General features: G+C 36.1%; 1 protein-coding gene across 2 annotated transcripts in view; it reads right to left on the reverse strand.

Annotated features, from left to right (window-relative positions):
- PTPRG (protein tyrosine phosphatase receptor type G) overlaps positions 1-23,810 on the reverse strand; it is a 776,178-nt gene that overhangs the window by 271,561 nt on the left and 480,807 nt on the right. The window lies entirely within an intron of this gene.

The raw sequence follows: 23,810 nt of genomic DNA on the forward strand, positions 1-23,810 counted from the left end.
TGGGAATCCTGGAAATAAGAGTCTCCCCTCTGGATTTCTTTCTGGAAGTGACCAGACTTTTACCCATACTTCACCAGTTCAGGAATCACCTTGATAATATTCTAAAATCTGTCTTGATTCAAGATTCCTTTTAAAGTCAGGGATACATAAATATCTGGTTTGCTTTGACAGAGTTAGAAAAGCAATTCACCTGACTCTTTAAGTTAGGCCCCTAAAAGGCTCTAGGGTCACACTCACAAAAAAATTCACATACATACACATCTCTCTGCCACTTATTATTTTAGACAAGTCAAAAACCTCAGGAAAAAAAATTCTGAAAAGACCAACTCCAATCTGCAAGTGTAGAGGGAGCTGAATAAAACATAGACCAGCTAAGCTCTCTTATCCCAAACACCACAGGTGTGAACCAGATGTCATGCTTTGCTTCTCCTGAGATTACAGCAAACAAATTTCATGCTTTTGGAATATTAAGTAGGTCCCAGATCAAGAAGTTTGAAATATATTAAAAGCATGCTACTGAAGTTCAAAATACAGATAATCGCTTACAAATTACTGATTTCCTTTGGAGAGCAATTACATTTATAAATATGAATATAGTCTATATTAAACCATGAAAAATGACACTCAGATACTGTCAAGAATTTGATGTACCCTTAGAAAAAATGTTCAAAGCCCAGAATGCGCCCTCACTCATCCCTTTGTCAAAGGGTTGAAACTCATAAAGAAAGATCCATCTCAGGAATCTAAAGAATACCAAGAATGAATGTTTAGTATTAGCTGAACTTACTTCCTTCTGTGGGTTTCAAGGTGAGTATTCCCTCTTTTTATTTCTAACAGCAAAACCAAATGTAAATGAAAGAGGTACAGTGGAACTATGGAAGAGATTTCAACATTTTTCCTCATGTGTAAATATAGATGGAAGAACTCTTGTGGCTCAAATGAAATTTAGTTACTTTTCTTGCCCATCTCCCAACTTTTTTTTTAGAAGTCAAACCAGCCCTGGAGTCAGGAGTACTTGGGTTCGAATCCGGTCTCAGGTCTCAGACACTTAATTGCCTAGCTGCGTGGCCTTGGGCAAGCCACTTAACCCCATTTGCCTTGCAAAAAATAAAAATAAAAATAGAAATAAATAAAAGTCAAACCAACAAATATTTATTAAGTGCCTACTATGTGTTAGACAATATGGTAAGTCTAGGTACAAACAGGAACAAAAAAGTCTCTATCCTCAAAGAGCTCAAGCAAACAACTGTGCACAAATAAACTAGAGAGAAGAAACTGGAAGTCATCTTACAGGGAAGGAAGGAGTATGGAGGTGAGTAGGGTCAGAAAATTCTTCTTATGGAAGGTAGGGTGTTTTAGCTGGGACTCAGAGGAAGCCAAGAGGAGGATGTGAGGAGGAAGACTATTTAGTCAGTGAATATGTATAAAGTCAGAAGACACAGTATCTGGGGTGGCTAGGTGGTGCAGTGGATAGAGCACCGGCCCTGGAGTCAGGAGGACCTGAGTTCAAATGTGACCTCAGACACTTTATCATTACCTAGTTGTGTGGCCTTGGGCAAGCCACTTAACCCCATTGCCTTGCAAAAACAAAAACAAAAACAAAAAAAAAAGACACAGTATCCTGAGGGAGGAGAGGCAAGAAGGCCAATGCCACTGGACCATTGAGTCAATATAAGTAGAGGAAAGTCTAGGAGGACCGGAAAGGAAAGAAAAGGCTTTAAACGTCTTTGGAACCCAGAAATGTTGGGAGTTGACATCAGAATGGATTAAACTAAGAGTCAATTGTAAAGGAGAAGCAGTCTGGTGGACATAGCATGGTACAGAAAGAAGGACTTCCCAAGGGCATCATTCCTAATTGGGCAAAGTAATAAATGCTGATTTAATGTTGCATTTAATAATGTTTTTTAGCAATCAAATATCTCTTTACTTTCCTTATAATCCCAAAGACCAATGGAGTGCTGCTCCAATACAACTAGAAACCATTTAGGCAATGGGGACTCCACTGCTCTAGTATAAATAAAAAAGGCCTTCTCTGAACTCCAATATCTTTCCAGTTGTGGAAGGATTTGCCTGGTTGAAGCCTAATTAATTCTAATTTTCTCCCACTGCTTGGTTTGGGCTTCTCTTAGACAGGTTTGCTTCTCATCAACATATTATTATCACTTAATGAGTCCACTGTGCCAACTCAAAGGTGAAAGTCAGAGTCCCAGTATGAGTTAACCAATAGTACAATATTTTTAAAGGAACCTTGTTTACTTTGTAGGAACTGGAAATAAAACCATTGGAATGACAGTTATTTGCCTTTGAATTTGTTTCCTTTGATTTGATTATATGAACCTTTGATGCTCTAAGAAAAAGTATGGGAAAGGGACCAAGAATTTGTTCTTCTCCCAAATAGCTACTCTCCATTACTAGCAGGGACTTGAGTACTAGATAATGGAAGTATTCTGGAGGCATGACAGAAAGCCACAGCAAATGAGCTCAATGGTAAGTCTATCTTCAGTTCAGACATGTGGTTAGTTTTGGCTAAGTAAGTACCATATAAAATGATTATCTTTCCCAAGAATACTCCTCATTTAGCTAAATTGTTTCCCTTTCTTTGAAATCCTTAGAGTTTTCTTTTTGCCATATCCTATGTGGGGTCATCCCCAAGTAATATATGTAGCCTTTGAATTTGAAATCTTGCATACTGAAAAACAAATTAACTTGTAAGCATCTTCATCAAGACAGGCAAATACCACCATCCCACACAATGAAATCCTCTAAAAGTTTTTTTTGGGGGGGGGGAGAGAAGAGGAGAATAGGAAGCAAAAATATTTATTATTACTATAAAACACAAAACAATAGGCAAACATTTATCACCAGGCTCAATGTCACTAATATTTCAAACAGAGGACACATTTATATAAGATTTGAACTTTAAAGTTTGTATCAATTGCAGTTTTCTGAGATGAGGCACCAATGGCTAATGGAAGCCTAATTGACTTATTAATATGTGGTCCTCTCAGGAAATAGATAATTTTAAAAAACTAAAACCAAAAGAGAACAACTTCTGTCTGAAGAATCTGCCATCAAATCCCTAACCACAGGATTATAAATTTAGGAAAGACCTTAGAATGCATTGATTCTGGCCCCCCTCATTTCATAGATAAGAAAAATGAGAAAATGTAAGTGAGGTGCCCAGAATCATACAACTTGTAAACTTCTGAAGGAGGTCTTGAACCCTGGTCTTCCAGAAGTGAAGTCTAATGTTGTATTCATCATACTGCACTATTTCTCAATCCCTTATCTGCACAGATGGAGATCTCAGATGTATAGCTCTCTGTTGACTGAGGCAGAAGACAAAGAGAAAGAAAAAGAGGAAAAATAAAACTAAGTTCTATTTCTAGACGAAGTCTTTTTAAGGATGCTTCCTTGCCCCTTGTCACCTTGACAAAGTCTACTCTTTGGGCAATCAATTGCTTTCCTTTTTTCAGTAATGTGCTATGGGTCATACTTCTAGGCAGAAGTCAGCCATTTATCAAGCGGTTATTATGCAGCCTGGTAAGCTATGGATACCAAGAAAAATAAAAAAGCTGGAATAAAACAAGTCTAAGGAGTTTATATGAAACTGCTGCAAACAACCTATAAATGACTGGGTACAGTAATGATAGCCAACATTTGGATGTGTTAGTCTATATTACAAATATTATCTCATTTGGTCCTTTCAGTAACTCTGGAGTTATCCATTTCTTAGTAGTGTTTCTTTTAATGGAGGAAAAATATTTGCTTTTATAAATCAATAATCTTAGATCCAGAGCTGAAAGGGTCCTCAAAGGTCATGACCAGACCCTCAATTTATAGATAAGGACCCTGAGGTATAAGGAGGCTGACTGAATTGGCCCAGGTCACACAAGGGATAAGCAATGGAAAGATGCTTTGAACACAAGTTCCATGCCTCCAGAGTCTTTGTTCTGTCTTCTTTCTCTTATTGATTAGTTATTAAGAGAAATCACACTCTTGTGAGATTTGAGGGAGGAGACTTGTCCTCTCAAGCTCCAGGTGCTCCAGAAGGTCCCTCTTCCTCCCCCTTGGCTCCCCTCATGTTTACCACAGTACTTTGCACAGAATATGTAATAACCTTTATTAATTGATTCATTCATTGATTGGCACCAAAGGCATAACTAGGGACAATGGCTAGTCTATTTTGGATAACAAAAAATTGGTTGTGAGGGGGAAAAAAACCTTCCTACCCAAGTAAACCTTACTCAGAGAGAAATGGGCTACCTTGGGAGACTGCAAGGCCCTCACCAGAAACATTCAGATAAAAGCTAAATGACCACATGACAGGATGTTGTAGTGGGGATTCTCTAATTCAGGGAGGGACAAACTGAACTAGAATGGCCTCTGTGGCTAGACCCTGCCATTTGGTGACAGTAAATCAGCTATTTTAAAAGTACCAAAATGCCTGAGAAGAGAACTGTGTGATCTCTCTTCTCTGCTGAAGTAAATGATTTTTGGGGGGGGTTACTATTTATTTTCCGTTCACGCAGACAGTGCCTCAAAGTGAGGCACATTTTTATAAATCCTGGTAAACGGGAACATTTGTTGCTTATCTTCCTCTTTATAGTTAGTCCCTTGTTATGAAGATCTAATTTACCTCTTTGCTCCATAAAATACCATTATTATGTTAACATGTTTTATTAAATATGAAAGATTCTGAACTGCCTTGTGGAGGTAATTGTCTCATTTTCAGCAGGATTCTATGGCGAGCTAGTTTAGCTTCCAGAAATGAAATATAGTAATTAATGGACTGTCAAGCAACTAATGCACATTTTTAAAAATATGAGTGAAATTAGCTATGCATCCCACTGTTTTCACTGCAGACTAGGGCTAAATGACTGTTTGAGTCTTTTTTACATTCATGTAAATCCAACCCTGAAATTAAAAAGTAATAATAAGGTGATTGCATCCCTGTACTGACACATCTCTGTAGGAATGACAGATAAACTTGGATGTTCCTGGATCTGGGAACTAGCAGGGGACAAAGTCCATAGTAGGCATTTGTCTTTGCTGAATTAGATTGCACAGAACAGTGGCATGTATTGATTATTTATGGGATTTGGTATTGCAAACCAGTCACTTGTTTTGTGGGCAGAAAAGAACACGAGGTAAAGTAACAATAGTGAGATGAACAAAGCCTTTAATAGGAGGTGCGCTTTTAAAGTGAAATTTTTCAAACAAATAATCTACATATATATTTGGGGCCTGCTTAATAAATATATGAAAAGAAGTAGAACAAACCACAGAAATGGGATCTGGAAGCACAACTGAACACCAGCACACCAGTATTCAGTAAACTCAGCAACACAAACTACTGGACAAGAGTTTCCTTGATGGACAAGAATTGCTAGGAAGATTGGGAAGTGATTTGGCAGAAAGTAGGTTTAACTTAGCAACTCACCACACATACCATGTTTTTTTTTGTTTGTTTGTTTTAGTTTCTTTTTTTTTTTTGCAAGGCAAATGGGGGTTAAGTGGCTTGCCCAAGGCCACACAGCTAGGTCATTATTAAGTGTCTGAGACTGGACTTGAAACCAGGTACTCCTGACTCCAGGGCCGGTGCTTTATTCACTAGGCTACCTAGCTGCCCAACACATACCATGCTAAATCCCAAATCAATGATATTAAAAAAAGTCATATGATAAAATCAAAGAACATATGGAGGCACCTTTCATGACAACGGTTAGAGGGGAAATTATTAGCCAAAGAAGGGATATAGATGAACAAGACAAAATTATGTTACTTTGATAATATAATATTAAACAGCATTTGCAAAAACAAAATCTATGCAGCTAAAATATGAAAAGGTGGGAAAAATGGATCTGATACAATGCTGATAAACAAAATAAACAGGAAACTGGCAAATATATGACAAAATATTAGTTTCTAACAGAGATCAGAGGATATTAGTAATTTTCAAAGTAAGAATTGACTGTCAAGAACCCAAGGAAAGATTTCTACAAACTATTAATAACAGAGAAATGACAATTAAAACAACACCAAGATTACTTCTCAAACTCAAAGTGGCAAGAAATGATCAAATACTGAAATGGTCAACAATGAAGAAATTTTAAGAAGATAGGTTTATTGATAATGGTGTTGCTAGCACTATGAACTGATCTAATGGTTCTGAAAAACAATTTAGAATTATGTGAAGATTCACTAAACTATTTTTACCCTTTGACCTGAGGATCTTATCACTAAGCATATACCCTACATACAAAGGGAAAAAACCCAGGTATACTAAAACATTCCTGCAATCAGTCATCCTCACATCAACATATACCCACCTCCCTAAAACAAAAACACAAAAACAAAGACAAAAGCCTGAAAAACAATGAGGATGCTCCTCAACTAGGGAAAGATAAAACAAATGAGGTACATGAGTACAATATAGTATTCTTGTGCCATAAGAAATTAAGACTATGAAGAATTCAAAGAAAAATGGAAAGACATAAACTGATGATAAGCAAAGCAAACAGAACTAAGAGGACAAAAGTTATAGTAATTACAATAGTGAAGATGAAAACAGTACCGGAAGACAATTCAACTCTGATGAATTTTACAGATATTTAAATGTCCCCTAAGAAATAAAATACAGCTCTTCTTCCAGTTATAAGACAGCCAGTGGACTATGGATGCTAAATGTCACATAAAATATGCTTTTCATACTTTAAGATGTTTTGTTTTGTTTTTCTTATATACAAGGGAGGATTCAGTGAAGGAATCAGTTAAAGGGAAATAACTGGCAATAATAAAACTTATTAAAAACAACAAAAAAAAAGATGAGTTAGGAACAGGCCTGGTACTTTCTTAAATGATTTTCTACAGAATGTACATCATTACATAAAGGTACAGAAAGGACAATGTTCTCTGGAATTTGTCATTTGTTGATGTTAAAAACGTTTGTGATTCTATAAAGCATAACACACAATCTGAAAGGTTCCCCTCCAACAAAGTGTCTCCCATAATCAAGGAAGGAAGAAATTCATGAATAAAAAAGTTTTTTATTAAATGTTTTGTATGGGTACAAGGCATATGTTAACTTTATATAACCTTAAATAAAATTCCTTGATAGAAACAACCACAAAGATAAACCTTTAAGCATTATAAGTATGATGGATTATCATCAAAACCAGTCATTAGAGGATGTTCTGTTCAACATTCAAATGGAAGAATTTCTCCAGACAGTGAACTCCTCCAGGTGCCTGTTTCTGGATAAGCACCATTGATTCTCACTATCATTTGTGAGAACCAAGGGGAATCAGACTAGCAATTTATATGGGAAAATCAAATGACTGAAACCTATGTATTATAGTACAGTCAACTATATGAAGGTAGACTGAAAATTCATTGTTTGTCCATCAGTGTTTATCTCAGCAATGAGCAAGAGAGAAAAGGTGTGCCTAGGTGTATACAAACATACATAATGCATACACACATAGATCCGTTTATATACATATATAGAAGGGAATTTATTAAGCCCTACCAAGTATAAAACATAGTACAAAGCACTTTGTAATATATCTCATCTAATCTTCACCATGACCTACTACCTAGTTACTAATATATTTTGATAGAGTTAGAGTAGATGACCTAAGAGACTACTTCCTGTTTTAATTCTTATGGTACCAATTACTAAGTATCTGAAGAAAAATCTGAACTCAGATGTTCTTAATTCCTATCTATACACAGTATATAGTCATCCAGTAAATGATCTGAAGCTATTCTCTAACACCTAAAGTTTCTTTTCACCCCCCAAATAAATCTGAAATTATGAGTAGCTATGAATTATGGAAGATTGTTATTTCTGAAGAATCAGTGTTATGGATGACATGAAGGACAGCCAAGAGACATATGTGTATAAATAGACTGCTATATATTTCTACCAAATACTAATGAAGAAGAAGCACATTTGAAATATTATCCGACAAGGTCATTTGAGGAAAGAGAGGTGAGTCTATCATCTACCAAGAGTTGGTCATTACATTACATCACATCATTATGCTAAAGTACATTACATTATATTATACTGGTATCTACAAAGGGGCTACTGGCATGTACATTGGGTAAGGACGAGACGTTTATGGAAGTATATAGATGAGAATTGTTTGTGATGAAAAGATATGACAAGGCGGTCTTCTATATCAATTAAGTGAATATTATATCAATTCACACCCAATCCAATTAAATATTAGGGAGAAAAAAGTTCTCTCTATAAATCAGCATTTAATATCATGGGTGCTTCTTCTTCATGTTCAATTGATGGTCATTCTTTAATTCTTCCACTTGAGAGAAATGATTAGTAAATAACAAATTATTAGAAAGATTCAGGGTTTTTTCCTTTTTTAAAAAAACCTTCCTATAGTTTCGTTCTTTACAGGATCAAGTCAGTATCTGAAGGACATTGTTGATAAGGAGATTGGATTAACTTTCTCCTAATCTAGTTCAGGCTCCACTTGGATCTGAGGATAGATTGCCTGAGGCTAGAGGTGGTCTGGGAGCAAGAATGATCCATCACTCATTAGAATAGATCCAAATCTCATTATAATATGCATTCTTCTCATAAATTATTAACCAGAATTGATTGCCACCTTCAGGAATACCTACTCTTTCAAGGATATAAAAGCATTGAGTGGGTTGCATGAGGGGTCTTTAGCATTTGAGAGTGTCATCCACTCCTTTTATTAATTATCTGCTAGCAATAATTAACAAAATGATTAATTACCCAGAAACTATGTCTCTCAAACTTGTTATATATTATATATACTAAAGAATTCACATCTCTCCCCAAAGATTTTTTTTTTTTTTGGTTTGGTTTTTGTTTTTTACCCATCACTGAAACTCAGGCTAATAACATTATCATCTAAAGATCTGCAGTGCACAGTAACTGGGGGGAAAAATTTTGAAGCAAGGTCTCTGATGGACTTATGATAAAGAATGTGATCCATCCCAGAGACCAAGCTGATGGTATCTGAACACAAACTGAAGTATATATTTGTTCTTTTTCTCTCACTTTATTTTTCCTGAGGTTTCTCTATCTTTGTAGGGGGAGAGGGGATAAAGTTTACTTTTTTTTTTTTTAGGTTTTTGCAAGGCAAATGGGATTAAGTGGCTTGCCCAAGGCCACACAGCTAGGTAATTATTAAGTGTCTGAGACCAGATTTGAACCCAGGTACTCCTTACTCCAGGGCTGCCTAGCCAATCCTTAAGGTTTACTTTTACAAGACTATTGTAGCAAATGTGCAAATAGATAAATTAATGAAAAATATAAAAGAAAAAACTGCAGTGTGATCACAGAAGGAGCTTTTGGTGGAACAATTTAAAAATCAAAAAGAAGGCCTTTTCAAGTCTCATTTAGTATCACTTTAAAATTTTATGTGTAGGTAAAGGAAGTATATTCATTCAGGAGTTTCTCATATGACTAATATCATGTGTTTGGTTCCTTTTACTACAAATATAGCAATATTCTCAAAATGCTTTGTACACAAGTTTTGGTACAGTTTTCAAGACTACTAATCATCTAGGCTTCTAGAGATAAAGAAATTTGTCCAGTCCTTCAAATGCCACATTTCAATATGGCTTAACATATATCCACCCTCACTTTTCTACACTGTCTGATAGTGGGAGTGCATCTGACTTGAACTTCATCTGAAGAATGAGTATGTACTTTGCATAATATACATATGTCATTCCTTTGAAATCTTCACATCTTAATTCAATCGTCTTTCATTTATATTTTTCTTGGGGGAAATTTTTAATGTGACAATTTAAAAAATTCACAAACAAGGCTTTTTCATTTTCATTCCACTAAGTCTCCATTTAGCATCATTTTATAAATTACATGTGTATAGCAAAAATCTCTTTTTCAAAATGCTTCACTAGAGTATTAACTGTGGCTTTCAAGAAAGCTTTTCAAGTCAGATATGAAAAAAAATAAATCTTTATTGTTTAAAATATATAAGGGCAGATGATCAAATTTCCTTTTGGGGGGATTGCTACTTCTGGGGTACAAATCTTCAACAGTGAAATGGATTTTTGGTTCCCTGTGTTCTCTTCATGAACAGAAGTTTCTAGAGTCAGAGTGATACCAGTAGGGAAGTTCCTGTCTTCAATGTGCTAGGTCAGAGTTCCGAAGCTTGCTATTTTCAGTAAGTCTCCTAAATCATTCTAACCCGTATCTGTCTGCCTGCACTTTCCCCCATCCCACTATTGATCATTTCTGCAGCTCTGGAATAAACATCATGAAATTCTTATGTGGCTTTAACAGTGGGATGAGGATTGTTGATCAGTAAGGGAAAGACAGGATGGGGCAGAAAGTCAGAAGGAAGGAAAGGCTTTCTGGGACCATGAAACTCTCTCTAATCATGGTTGAAACTGTTAAACTCAAAACAGAGAAAAAGGAAGGATCACATAAACTTTTGGTGTTGGAGAAGGGGTCGAGGACTTTAATAGAAAAATTGATTCAGAAAGGTCGTCCACATATCAAATTCAGTAAAATCTGACACTGACTGGTCAGCTGAAATTGATCTGCATTTGGGGTTGTTTTTCATTTTTGACTTCCCTTCTTCACCCCACAGTTAGGGAAATAAAATGAATTTGTCTGAAATAATCCATGGTTTTCTGAGTGAAAATCATATATCAATATATACGCATTTAATTCACATTAGTTAACATACTAGCTTTAACAGTTAAGTGACTTGCCCAAGATCACACAGCTAAGTGAGTATTAAAGGTATCTAAATGATGCAGTGGATAGAGCACTAACCCTTGGAGTCAGAAGGGCAGAAGTTGGAATCTGACCTCAGACAACTTACACTAACTAGTTGTGTGACCCTGGGCAAGTCACTTAACCTAGATTGCCTTGCATTCAGAGCCATCTCCAGGTGTCTTGATCCATATCTGGCCACTGGACCCAGATAGGTCTGGGGGAGAAAGGGGGGCTGTAAACTCTGGAGGAGTACAGTACCTCCTCCCTCAAATCCAACTGATGTGCTTCTCACCTCATCACCTCCCTGATGTCATGGTTTTCAAGAAAGAAGTGCATTCTAGATGAAAATGCCAGCTCATTCATTCATTTGTTTATTCATTCATTCATTTAACAATCATTTATTAAATATCTACTATATGCCCATATGCTAGACCCAATATTAGGTTCTGAATACAAAGTCCAAAAAGGGCCTTTTATGAACATTTCCAGACCCACCTTCATCCCCAACTCCCTCTATGAGTCACACAGAAGTTCAAGGTTTTCAAAATCATTTACAGGTTATCTCATTTAATTCTCACAACAATCCCTTGAGGGAAGGGCTATTATTTTCTTTATTTTACAAATGAGGAATTAGTCTTTTCTACATTTGTAAATAACAATCCACAGTGCAACCTCACTACCTATTGGTAGTGAAGATGAAGAAGGATTAAGAGCCCTAGTGGCTCCTGCTTGTTCATTCTCTCTCTCTCTCTCTCTCTCCCTCCCTCCCTCTCTCCCTCACCCCCATCTCATCTGTTCATTTGTCTCTCTCTCTCTCTCTCTCTCTCTCTCTGCCTTTCTGTGTCACTTCTTGAAGGTCATGTGCAAAAGACTGCTAATAGACTTATTTAACTGAAATGAATCCACTACCTTGGACAAGTAACCTCATTCATCTGTTTCATTTTGTAATGGAGAGAACCCTGAGATCTTGGAGGCAATGCCAACACAAAGTCAAACTTTGGCAGGTCCCTAAGAACAGTGGAACCTCTTATCCAAAGTTTAGCCTAATTAAATAAATAAATAAAAAATCAACAGGAAATCATTTAATTCCTTCCATTTTAAGAGTCTACTATAACGTAAAAGGGGTTGCTATCTGAACTCAAGGAGGGAGTAGCTACACTGCTAAAATGAAAGATAATGGGGTCTTGCCCTTAGCCGACATTTTTAATATCTGTTGGTTGAAACAAATTACATTTTGATCTGTCAACTAATGGAAACTGGAGCTCAGTGATTGTATTCAACTGTACAAAGGGAGAGTATTATTATTAAAAAGCACACTTATTATGGAAGGAGAAGTCCAGTGTTGAGGCTATTTATTATGAACTTTTTGACCTGAAGCAGCTTAAAAATTCTCACATTAGATTCTATACTAGTTCAAGTTGTCTTGATTTCTTTCCTGGTCTCCTTCAGAAGCTGATATTCCTAAAGCATAGATCTGGCCATAATGCTCCCCTACTATCAGATATTCATTGACTCCCTATTCTCTCTAGGACAAAGGCTCTTAACTAATGGGTCCAAAGGGTTCATGAATAGATTTTATGTATTTGTGGGCTTGGATGGGGAAAATATTTACTTTGATATAACTGTTTTCCTTGGCAATCCTCTATTATTTTAAGCATTTAAAAACATTCTAAGGATCCACCAGAAAATTAGAGGATCCACAATACAAAACAGTTGTGATATAAAATTAAAAGACAAAAATCCTGAATTTGGCATTTAATGCCCTCTCCAATAAAGATCTCACCTACTCTTTTCATCATATTTCATATCATTTCCTTTAAGTTATCTTCATTCCAGTTAAATTAGTCTATTAGTTTTTTTGCACATGACCTTCAAGAAGAGACACAGAAAGGCAGAGACAGAGAGAGAGAGAGAGAGAGAGAGAGAGAGAGAGAGAGAGGGAGAGAGAGCTCTTAATCCTTCTTCATCTTCACTAGCTGAAGGCTGTATTGGAGACTGAACATTGATTTTAGAGTATTTGGATAGGAATATTTTAATTTCCTTCAGATAAAGATTTTCCCAAAAGATAAAATGCTATTTTTAATGAAACAAAATAGCCCTAATTGGCTGTGATGGGAGATAAACTCAGAGATAAACACTGCATAAATAATTCAAGTCATTCCATCTGGGGAAACTTCTTCCTGAATCAGAAAGCCAATTTCCAAACTAAGATTGGGACTGCATTATTTTTAAAAAATGTTTATTGTTATCTTTTGGTTTTGCATCACCTTCATTACTTAAAATATCTTTTTGCCCTCTCCCCCATTTAGAAAGTCACTCTTTATTGCAAAGAATAAAGAAATTAAAAATAAGAATAAGAGAATTCTTTAATAAAGCAGTTTAAGCAGACTAATATATCACATGAATCCAGATGAACAATGAAGACACTAGCTATTTTTTTCAAAGTCATTACATACATTTAATATTATATTTGACCTGAAGAAAAGACATCATCACAACATGGTTGGTTTAGGTCAAAGGAAATGTCAGGTATCTTCTCACCTTTTGTAATAAATAGTACAAATTTAAAACATTCTTGAACTTTCTCACTTCCTTCACTAATTGCACAATTCCTCTTACACTGTTAACTGTGGCTTACTGAGTTCTTTTTACATTGGTAACAATGACATACTGAGTTCCTTCCTTAATGATCAAGAAAATTCTAAAAAAAGTCAAAGTATGTAAACAGGCAGTTTGAGAAGAAAAAAAACTAAAGAATGCATAGTCATTGAAAAAATGCACTAAATTACTAATGATTAAGGAAATTCAAATGAAAAGAACCCTAACACTTATTAGATAAGCTAACATGACAAGAAAAAAAATGACAAATGTTGGTGGGAATGTGGAAAAGCAGGGACACTATTTCGCTGTTGGTAGAGTTTTGAAATGGTCCCATTATTCTAGAGAACAATTGGAACAATTTGGAACTATTTCAAAGAGTTCTAACAATGGACATAACCTGTGATCCAGCAATGCCACTATTAAGTCTGAATCTCAAAGAGAGCAAAAGAAAAAGAAAAGATCTCATATGTTCAAAAATATTTATAGAAGCCTATCATGCTTCACCTTCCCATCCCATCCCATCCCATAAAGACATCTGGTCATCTACTGCAGATCCCCTTTCATTACCTGCAGAATAAATTCCATTTACTGGTCACCTCTCCCCTAAATGAACTGACAACTACTATTAGAATGGAAGCTCCTAGAGGGGTAGGATCTGTATCTTTTTTTAAAAAAAAAATGTATCCCCCCACAAGTAGCAAAATTCCTGGCAAACCATTAAAAAATTCTCTTTCACTCAAAATGAAGGCAGCAACTTCCTCTTCTTTTTTTCCCTCCCAGTTCTGTGGTCAAAGCTTTAGCTTATCATACAATGAGCAAAACACTGTATGAGAATATTTCATTTCTTAATTGTCAAGATGGAACAATTTGTCAATTTATTACTATGAAAAGGATCATAGAATCATAGATCTGAAGCTAGAATGAACTTTGGAGGTCACTGGACTAATCTCCTCACTTAATAGATGAGGAAATTGAGGCTCAGTGTGTAAATGATTAGGGCATACACGCTCCTCAGGGGCATAGAATGCTCCATTCTGTCTCTGTATCCATAGCCTCCAGCACATAGTAGGTGTTTAATTAATGTATATTAATAGATTATCCAAGGTCAAACAGCAAGTAAAAAGCAGAGCCAGAACGTGAATCCAGGTCCTTTGACTTGTGAACCTATTTTTCTTTTTTTTGGGTTTTGCTTTAGTTTTATTTCCCTACTGCCTTTATCAACTTGCTTCCATTTTAATCATTTTTTGAATTGTCCAGGACTATGGAATGAGATTGTAGATGAGATAAAGCAAAGGTGAAAATCAGCACAATATAAAAAAGAGGATAATTCATTGTTTCATGTGCTGCATATATGTTTAATCTCAACCAATAAAATTAACGATTCCTATTGAGAAGGTTTTAGCTTTCTATAATCAGTGGTATGCTGATAACTGTTCTCCCAAAATAACAAGCTATATAGGACACCCTTTGACATTTGTTTAGTTGGCATTATTAGCATTATCTCCATCACTTTCTTAAGTCTAGACAATCAACACATCAATAAAGCAAGCTCTCATTTATAGCATTTGCTGATTTCTGAGGTGCAAATGCTCACACTGAAAATTTAACAACCTGCTCTCTGCAACAGCTGCAGCTGGCAGTAGCTTGTTCCCCATAGCCCTGGGTGTAACCCATTACAACCAGCATCAACTCTAGATACGTTGGGGAGGAAAGTTAATTGTGTACTAACCTGATATTCATGGACAAATCTAGTTCTTTAGCCTAAAACAAAATTAGTTCTTTAGCCTAAAACAAAATTACCTTAACATTAATTTCCTTAACATTAAGCAAGTCCTTCTCCTCCACTGAAGTTTTCTGGTTTTTTTCCCCTTAAGTGCTTTTTGCACTGCTTATGATGTTGGGAAGGGGTAACAGTCTATATCCTAACTGGATTATCCCTAGGCATATTTTAAAATTCTTTAATAAAATAGGAGTATTAAAATAATTCCTGAAACTGACAGAAAAGAACCCTTTGAGATAATTTAATATTGATTTTAAAAGTCTTGATATAAATGTCTGGAGAGGGAAAATTGAAAATGGAAATAAACAATATTGTCTTTTTGAAGAAAACTGTTGGGAGCCTGTCTAGATAGTCTATTATACAAAATAGACATATAATAGAAAAATATATTATGCTTGCTCGCATTCATTGTCCTGATTTTTACAGGACCAAAACAAACAGACAATAAAAAGTAAGTTGTGTAGTTTGGGAATGCTTTTAGAGTTTCTTTTTCTCTTCTCTTCTCTTCTCTTCTCTTCTCTTCTCTTCTCTTCTCTTCTCTTCTCTTCTCTTCTCTTCTCTTCTCTTCTCTTCTCTTTCTTTTCTTTTTTAGTTTTTGCAAGGCAATGTGGTTAAGTGGCTTGCCTAAGGCCACACAGCTAGGTAATTATTAAGTATCTGAGGCAGGATTTGAACTCAGGGACTCCTGACTCCAGGGCCGGTGCTCTATCCACTGCATCACCTAGCCACCCCACTTTTATATTTTCAAACAATATATACAACACACTCATATGAGAGAGAGAGAGAGACAGACAGACAGACAGACAGACATGAATGTGGACAGCAACACACACACACACAGATAGAGATGGAGAGAATTGGGAAGGATCATGATTTGCTCAGTAGAGCATTGCTATATACTAGTTGGGTCCCCCTTGGCCCTGGGGCAAATCACCTAACTTCATAATGCTCCAAGCAAGTTTCTTAGACCATAGAGTAGAGAATAGGTGTCAATCTGCATGGCAGGAACAATTACATTCATCTGGAGTTTTCTATGCCTAAGAAATCAAAGACTGTGAGCATGCAACCACTACCCACTCATCCTCACCCACACAATCCATAAAGGTCCTACCCTATTGCTTCATTGTGGTGAAATCTCAAACATGGATTTATAAAAGGATAGGTAAAGAAAAAGAAATTTCTACCATGTTTGAAATAAAGCAAATAGGATCCTAGCAATAGGCTGTAACACAAGGATCAACCCAGTTAATTTGGGAGCTCATTGCCAGTATATGCTAGCCACCAGAAAATGGATTTTTTGGCCACGATAACCCATGAAACAAACAAAAATAACCTTTTTGGTTCTATAAAGTCCTCTTCTAATTCTGAAGGAAATGTGATGGAGTCAATGAAGAAGATGGATGTCAAGGCAAGAATAACCATTTTTAGACTGCCAATAAACATTGACTTAACTACTAGTATTCTAAATAGGAGATCCTTGTTCAACAATTACTGTAGACCAAGGAAACTGAACTATACACACATATGTATATATAAGTATGTGTGTGTATGTGCATTATAGTAGTAGATAAAATTAAATTAAAAGGAAGATTCCATTAAAGGGGAAGGTCTTGCATTCTTTCTTTGGAAGAGGAAGATTAAGATGTTGGCAGAGCTGGTTTCTTTTCATTCAAAACTAAGAATCATTTTCTGGGATACTTGTCAGTTTGCTTGGCATTATAAGAGATGATCCTAAGCAAAAAATAAACCTACCCCAGAGGAGATAATTTTTATTTTGGTGCCTTGATGCAAATGACCACTGAAAAGGGAAATTCAATGAAGAACTCAACAAGAATGTCAATATGTGCACTGATATTCTATAAGGGCAGTGCAAAAGCAGGCATGGAAGAAGGCTAAAATTGTAAAAAATATGGTTCCACACTAAATCTTTAAAAATACTTGTTCATTTATTGATTGAAAAAAGAAAAGAGGCCAGAGGCTAGTAAGCTATTCTGAATTCTCCTTCTTATACGTTATTAATTTGTTCCTATAAAAAGAACCACAAGGTCCTGGATATTATAAATACCAAAAAATAGCATAAGAAATGAATATAGTTTAATTGACAGGAGGTGACTAGCTACTGATGTCGGTCATTTCTGAATAAGCTGTCTATATGCAATTAGAGCAGTGACTTAGATACAGAGTCAAAATCAATATAACAGATGGAAAGCTAAACATGGGAAAAGGCATGAGTACTAACAATATCTACAAAAAGACTTATTCAAATTAATTATTGTAGCTGAAAATGAAAAATGGAGAAAAGAAAAGACATTGATGCTGATTAACATCATTTCCTGCAGAAGTTTAACCAATGGAGAATTAATACAACAAAAAGTACTAGACCACATAGAAAAACAAACAAATAAACAAACCATTTATGCTCTTTGCCAACCAGTAAGATTAACATGACAAGGCCAATGCCTATTTAGAAGAGATATTCATTGCCAAAACATGATGGAGGAAGTTCAGGTAGCCAATAAAAACAAAAACAGAACATATTTGTTAAGGACCTGCTATGTGCAACTATGTATTACTGGTGATAAAAGAAAGGCAAAAACATGCCTACGCTTAAAGAGTTCACATTCTACTGGGAAAGACAACTTACAAGCAGCATTATCTCATAAACCAAGCAAAGTGGATGGGGAAAAAAATAGTCTGACACATTTTTGGCATGAAATTCATTTAACCCATACCACTGCAATAGAAACTATGTATGACACAGGGCTGAGGAATTATACAAAAAAGAAACCTTTTCACCAATATTTTTAGTAAGATCTATTCTTGATCAAGGGATTTAGCATCAGAAGGAACTTTCAAGATCATATTCATCCAAATCTCTCCATTTCACAGATGAGAGAGCAGAGACCCATGGGTAAATCGTCCACAACAGCAGGTACCAACATCCCAGGAACAATGATCAGATTCAGCTCAATTCAACAAACATTCACTAAACTTCAAACCATTGTAAAAAAGCACTGAGGATACAAAAAGGAAAGAGGAAAAAAATCCCACATTCTAAAGTTAACATGTCTTCAAATCCTGCTTGTCACCATCATTGATGCTGAGTGAACCAGAGCAACATTTATAATAGCACTTTAAGATTTGCACAGTGCTTCATATCTATTAATCTCACTTGATTTCAAATTCCACATTATATTATTATGTATAGATGTAACATGTGTAATATATGCAGATTATCTAACTTCTCTGGGTTTTCTGTTCTTTATTTATAAAATAAGGTCAGAACAGATGGCCTTTGTAATCCTTTCTAAATCTAAAGCTCCAATTCCTATGATGCTGTAACTCTCCCAACTCTCTTGGCTTAACAGAGTAAAATTTATTAAGATAAAAATCTGGCAAAAATCAGCTCTGATTTGAGAAACTTTTCCCCGTTTTGGTGCCTAAATATTTACTTAGATAATGAAAACACTCCCTCTGATCATCATTAGGAACCTTTTCAAATTCAAAGAAAAGTCCCAAACTGTTCTTTACATGCAGATGTACCATGCAGAAAAGGCAACTGGACTTTTTAAATATTAAAGAGTTAGAGCTGGTTGGTGGGTGGAAAAGTAACTACCTATAAAAAAAATATTTAACGCTGAGCACCATTGGAAAGAAAAAAACAATTTCTTATTAAATCTATTTAATGTCACCAGCCGCTCAGTGAGTGGAATAACTTTTTAAAATATTTAACACAAGTAGTCACTTGGTAGCTGAGAAAACATTTTTTATGAAACCTACTCAATGATTAGCACTACTCCAATGCTGAAAAAGCAAGAACCACACGATAAAGAACCTCGTGTTTACAGCCACAGTTTCTTAAAGAGGACATTTAATGTGCACCTGAGTCATTCGGTTGCTCCCCACAAACTTAATTTTAATCAAATTTAACACTTGCACACATTTGGTTAACGGATCATTTGTGGAATGAATTCTCAGTTACAGTAATTAAGGTAACAGAGAAATTGTTCTCTTCTCAAACACATCATCAATGACCAATTATTCCTCCAAATGAGAGGCAGTATGCATGTAAGACTTGGGAGTCAGGAAGAAGGACATGAGTTCAAATTCTGCCTTTGCCACTTACCAGCTGTGTGAACCTAAATAGGACCCTTAACTTCTATGTCCCTCCATTTCCTGGTCTACAAAATGGGGAAAAAGAAGGCACCTACTTCTTAAGATTATTGTGAGGCTCAAATGGGATTATTTATGTATGCTTAGAAAGCAAAAGGTGAGCTATTGCTAGAAAGTGTGTTCCTTGAGAACAAGGGCTATTCCATTTTAATTGCTTTGAGGGAACTTAGTAAATGATTGTAGAGTAGAATTTAATTAAATTTCATTAAATACAAAAGCTGGGGTGGCGAACTGATCTAGATCAACCCATTTATTTTATATGAAAGTGGGAGCACAAGCCCCTTAGGAATGCCTCCTCATTGATGGGGAGAATGATCATTTGATGTTTTGTTTGTTGGTTGGTTCTTGTCCCATGTTATCGAGGAGTAAAATGATATCACTACATTAGAGACAAGTTACAGGGTGTCCAGCTGTGGCTAATCAGACCAATATGAGCTTGGAATGCTCTACCACAGATTGTACACAAATTGTCCATGTGAATGGACAGCTCATGGATAGCTCATGTTTTCCTTGAATTGTTTTCATTCTGCCTTGTTTATAGAACACAGCAACCTCTGTGATGAGGGCATGCCATGTTGGGCAGTTCTGTGCACCGTCTCCCTTGCTGTACAATCAATTCCAAAGTTCTTAAGAAATACCTTCAGGATGTCCTTGTATTGCTATTTCTGACACCCTGTGATCTTTTGCCCTAGGTGAGTTCTCTATAAAACAATCTTTTTGGCAAGAGTACATTTGGCAATTTAACAATGTGACTAGTAACAAATGGAGCTACAGAGAACACAACTCTGATGTTTTATGCTCTGCTTACAAGATAGTATTGGAAAGGATAGGAGTAGTTCTCTTTTTTGTCTTCTAGTCTTTTGGAGAATACACTCATAATTTTACATTCTTTAGGGAGCTGACCCCAGGGAAAGAAAGAAAGACTTTGGGATAAAGTGGGCATGTACAGCCTACATGTCAGCTGTATATCTGCTGACAAAATTATGCTACCTCTGATATAAAAGTTCTTCATTTATTAAATGGATCTAAACCCTTTCATACCTATCAGATAAAAGTGTTAAGAAAATCATAAATATAAATCAGATGTAAAGATTAAATAAGACTATATATGTAAATATATTACAAAACTCAAAGCTCTATTTGTATAAGTTAATTTTCTTTTGGTTATTAGTGGAAGAACTGAGATTGGAGGTTCCTGTGGTATAAATGCCTATGTTCTCATTGTAACATACAAATTACAACACATTGTAGCACACCCAAAAGGATGGACATAACTTGCAATTAATCAATCAGTCTTTATTAAATGCTTACTATATGCTAAAAATTGTGTAAGATGTTGGGAATTGAAAGGCAAAAGCCAAACCATTCCTGCCTTTGGGATTCTACAGGGAAAAAAATCAATATTCCCTCACATACCTGCAGATAGAAAATAGTTTGGATGAGAGAGGGGATCAGAAGAAGCTCTGTTTTTGGAGGTGGTACCTGAACTGAGATTTGAAAGAGGCTAGGTATTCTAGAAGATTCACATGAGAAGAAAAGTCTTCTAGATGCGAGGCAGAATCTATGCAAATAAGTACATGGAAGGAGGAGATGGAATGTTGGGAACTAAGAATATAACAAGTGATCTGGTTTAGTCAGAACAGAGGGTATGTGATTAGTGAATAATAGGTAATCAGACTAGTGATGTAGTGTGGACTTTGAAGAGCCAGGATAAGAATGGGACCACAGAACAATCAAATAATCGAGTGTTAGGAAGAGATGTTGATGCTTCTCTGTTGTTTCAAATAGCTGCAATTTTTACAAGAGACCTCCTCTTCCCTTGGAAATTCTAAATTTTCTTTCACAAACTTCTACTTAAATCGATCCCAAATTGTTTCTCTTTCTGTCTGTCTGTCTTTGTCTCTCTTCATTTTGATTTTAACAGCTCTAAGGGAATAAAGCATTATCATCAACTGGGTAATTATAATCATTTTCTGCAAGCATATTGTGCAGACCATGCCAAAATATCTCCACTTTAATTTTAGCCTGTTTTTCCAACCTTAAAAATGGGCTGGCAAATTTGGCCACCTGTTTTTAGGTAGTAGAGGCATTTCATGCTCTAGATGTTTGTATGTGTGTAGGAATTACAGGAGAGTTGTACGTATAATTTTTCATTCTAAGGTCAACAGATACTCCAGCTGCCAATTCTCCATTTTTTTTGAAGGCAGGACATAAATAAAGTTTTTCTCTCTTCAAAAATAGCAAGCAGGGTTGGAAGAAGCTTTGGAAGCCCCCCCCACCCCAATCCCAATGTCATACCAAAACAATCCAAGAAAGGTGAGGTTTGGGGAGAAGAGAAAATGCTAAGTACTATTTAAGCAATATTCAGTTCAAGGGAACACTGGGACATCCACACAAAGTGTATTCGAGGCATGGAGAGTTCAACTGAGAGGAGAGGGAAATATGCAAATTGGAAGACAATACAAAATCATAGTTTAATAGGTTTGAGCTTAAAGAGACCCTAAACGATTATATGGATGGAACTCCCAACTCTCATTTTACTAACAAGGAAACTCAATTCTAGAGACAGCTTGTCAAGGTCAAAGGGAAAAAATGACAAATTTCACCAGATTGCTTGACGTAATGGTCAAAAAACACCCTAGTTAATGTAAGAATAATAAAAGCTTATTTGTAAAAAAAAATGATATTCTGGTAATGCATGACTGGGAAATGAGGTAGGTCAGTTTTTCAGGGCGGGTCAAATAAGTCACATTTCTTATGCATTCACTATACACTAGGTACTGTGTTTTTTCTGGGACAAAGACAGTTCTTGCCCTAAAATAGCTCACATTTTGATGGGGGACACATCATGTAAATAACTAGATCCACACAAGATATACATGCAAGAGACAATCTTTTGGAGGCTAAAGCTGGGGTGTGGGGCAGGAAGGGCCTCTTGGAGAGGGGGGGATTGGAGATGAATCTTTCAAAAAAAAAAGCTGAGGGAAAACATTCCACATTATTTTCTACAGGAATACAATATAATACAAAGAAATGGAAAGAGGAGATGGAGTAGCTGGCAGGAACAATGAGTTTAAAGGCAATAAACAGTGAGGAGACTAGAAAAGAAGTACTGGACCAGGTGGCAAAAATTTACAAATGTCCAATAGAATATTTTATATTTGATCTTGGAAGCTCATAGTCTAATGGGAGAGACAACATAAAAATGATGTCACAAGAAATACACAGGACAATTCTGAGTAACTGATAAAAAAGAAGTTTAGTTGGGTCTTAGAAAAAGTCAGGGAAATCAAGAGCTGGGGATGAGGAGAGAGAGAATTCCAGCCAGAGGCAGGGATGGGGAGCGGGGGAGAATTCCAGGCAGATGGTGGGGAGGGGAGAGGAGGGAGAGAATTAGACAAGCTATGGACAATACAATCCCCATTCAGAGGAAGAAAAACAAAACAAAACAAAACAAGATCCTTCAGAATCTGATGATTTAAAAAATAACTCTTAGGTATTTCTTTCCATTAATCCTAATTTCTCATACCAAAACTGACCAATCTGTAAACATGTTTAGCAAAAATGTGTGTTTGCTGCTAGGGGGAGGGGGAAAGGAGAGTAGAAGGAAATTTTGTAACTTAAAAATATACATAGGAATCTGGGTGAGTGTTGAAAAACTTTTATAACATGTATTTTGAAAAATAAAATATCACTTAATAAAAAAGAAGAGGTAGAGAATTCCAGACAAGAGGCAGGGATAGGGAAGGAGAGAATTCCTGGCATGGAAGAAGGATGAAGAGAAGATGAGTTCTTAAGGAAGGAGGAGTTCTATTCATGAGAGTTGAACCCTGGAACCTTTGTGATGAAGTGTTACAAGCACCTTTTCCAACAACCCATATATAAAGAGCTATTAAATGTCAGCGGGGGATTTGAACCTGGGTCTTAAGACTCCTAGTCCAGCACATTTTCCTACCAGTCCATGGCCGCCACAAAGCTTTGAACAAGATTTCATTCGGTTTAGCTTTTTTTTTGTATGTGGGAGGAGGTTGAGTAAACGTGATTGTTTTTTACTTATGTGCACACACTCAGACATATGCACAAATACAAGTGTGCCATTCTCTGAGTGACAGCCACGAATAATGGTCTGCGGCTGGCTCAGGGGACAAGATGATTTGCTCACAGCCGTTTAATCAGTGAATTGACTGAACTACAAAGCATTTTTCTTCTTGCTTGTTACATGCCATATTGTTTTGGCTATTGCTTTTCTTGCTGTTTACTTACAATGTTTCTTTCTGGACCAAAATCTCAGTAAAATTGCTCTGGGGAGACTTTTATCTTTTTTTCCTAAGGTGGTTGCATGTATAAGTGAACCATTATAACCGAATCAGGTCAGTGAATCAAACCGAATGACAACCAACAAAAATGAGGTAAAAGCATGCCTAAAGCAACAAACAGATGCTTTATTTATCAGACTTCCTTAAAACTTCATCTTTTCTCATTTCCATGATGGATTATGCGACT

Source organism: Macrotis lagotis, chromosome 8 (assembly GCF_037893015.1).
Source record: "Macrotis lagotis isolate mMagLag1 chromosome 8, bilby.v1.9.chrom.fasta, whole genome shotgun sequence".
NCBI lineage: Eukaryota > Metazoa > Chordata > Mammalia > Peramelemorphia > Peramelidae > Macrotis > Macrotis lagotis.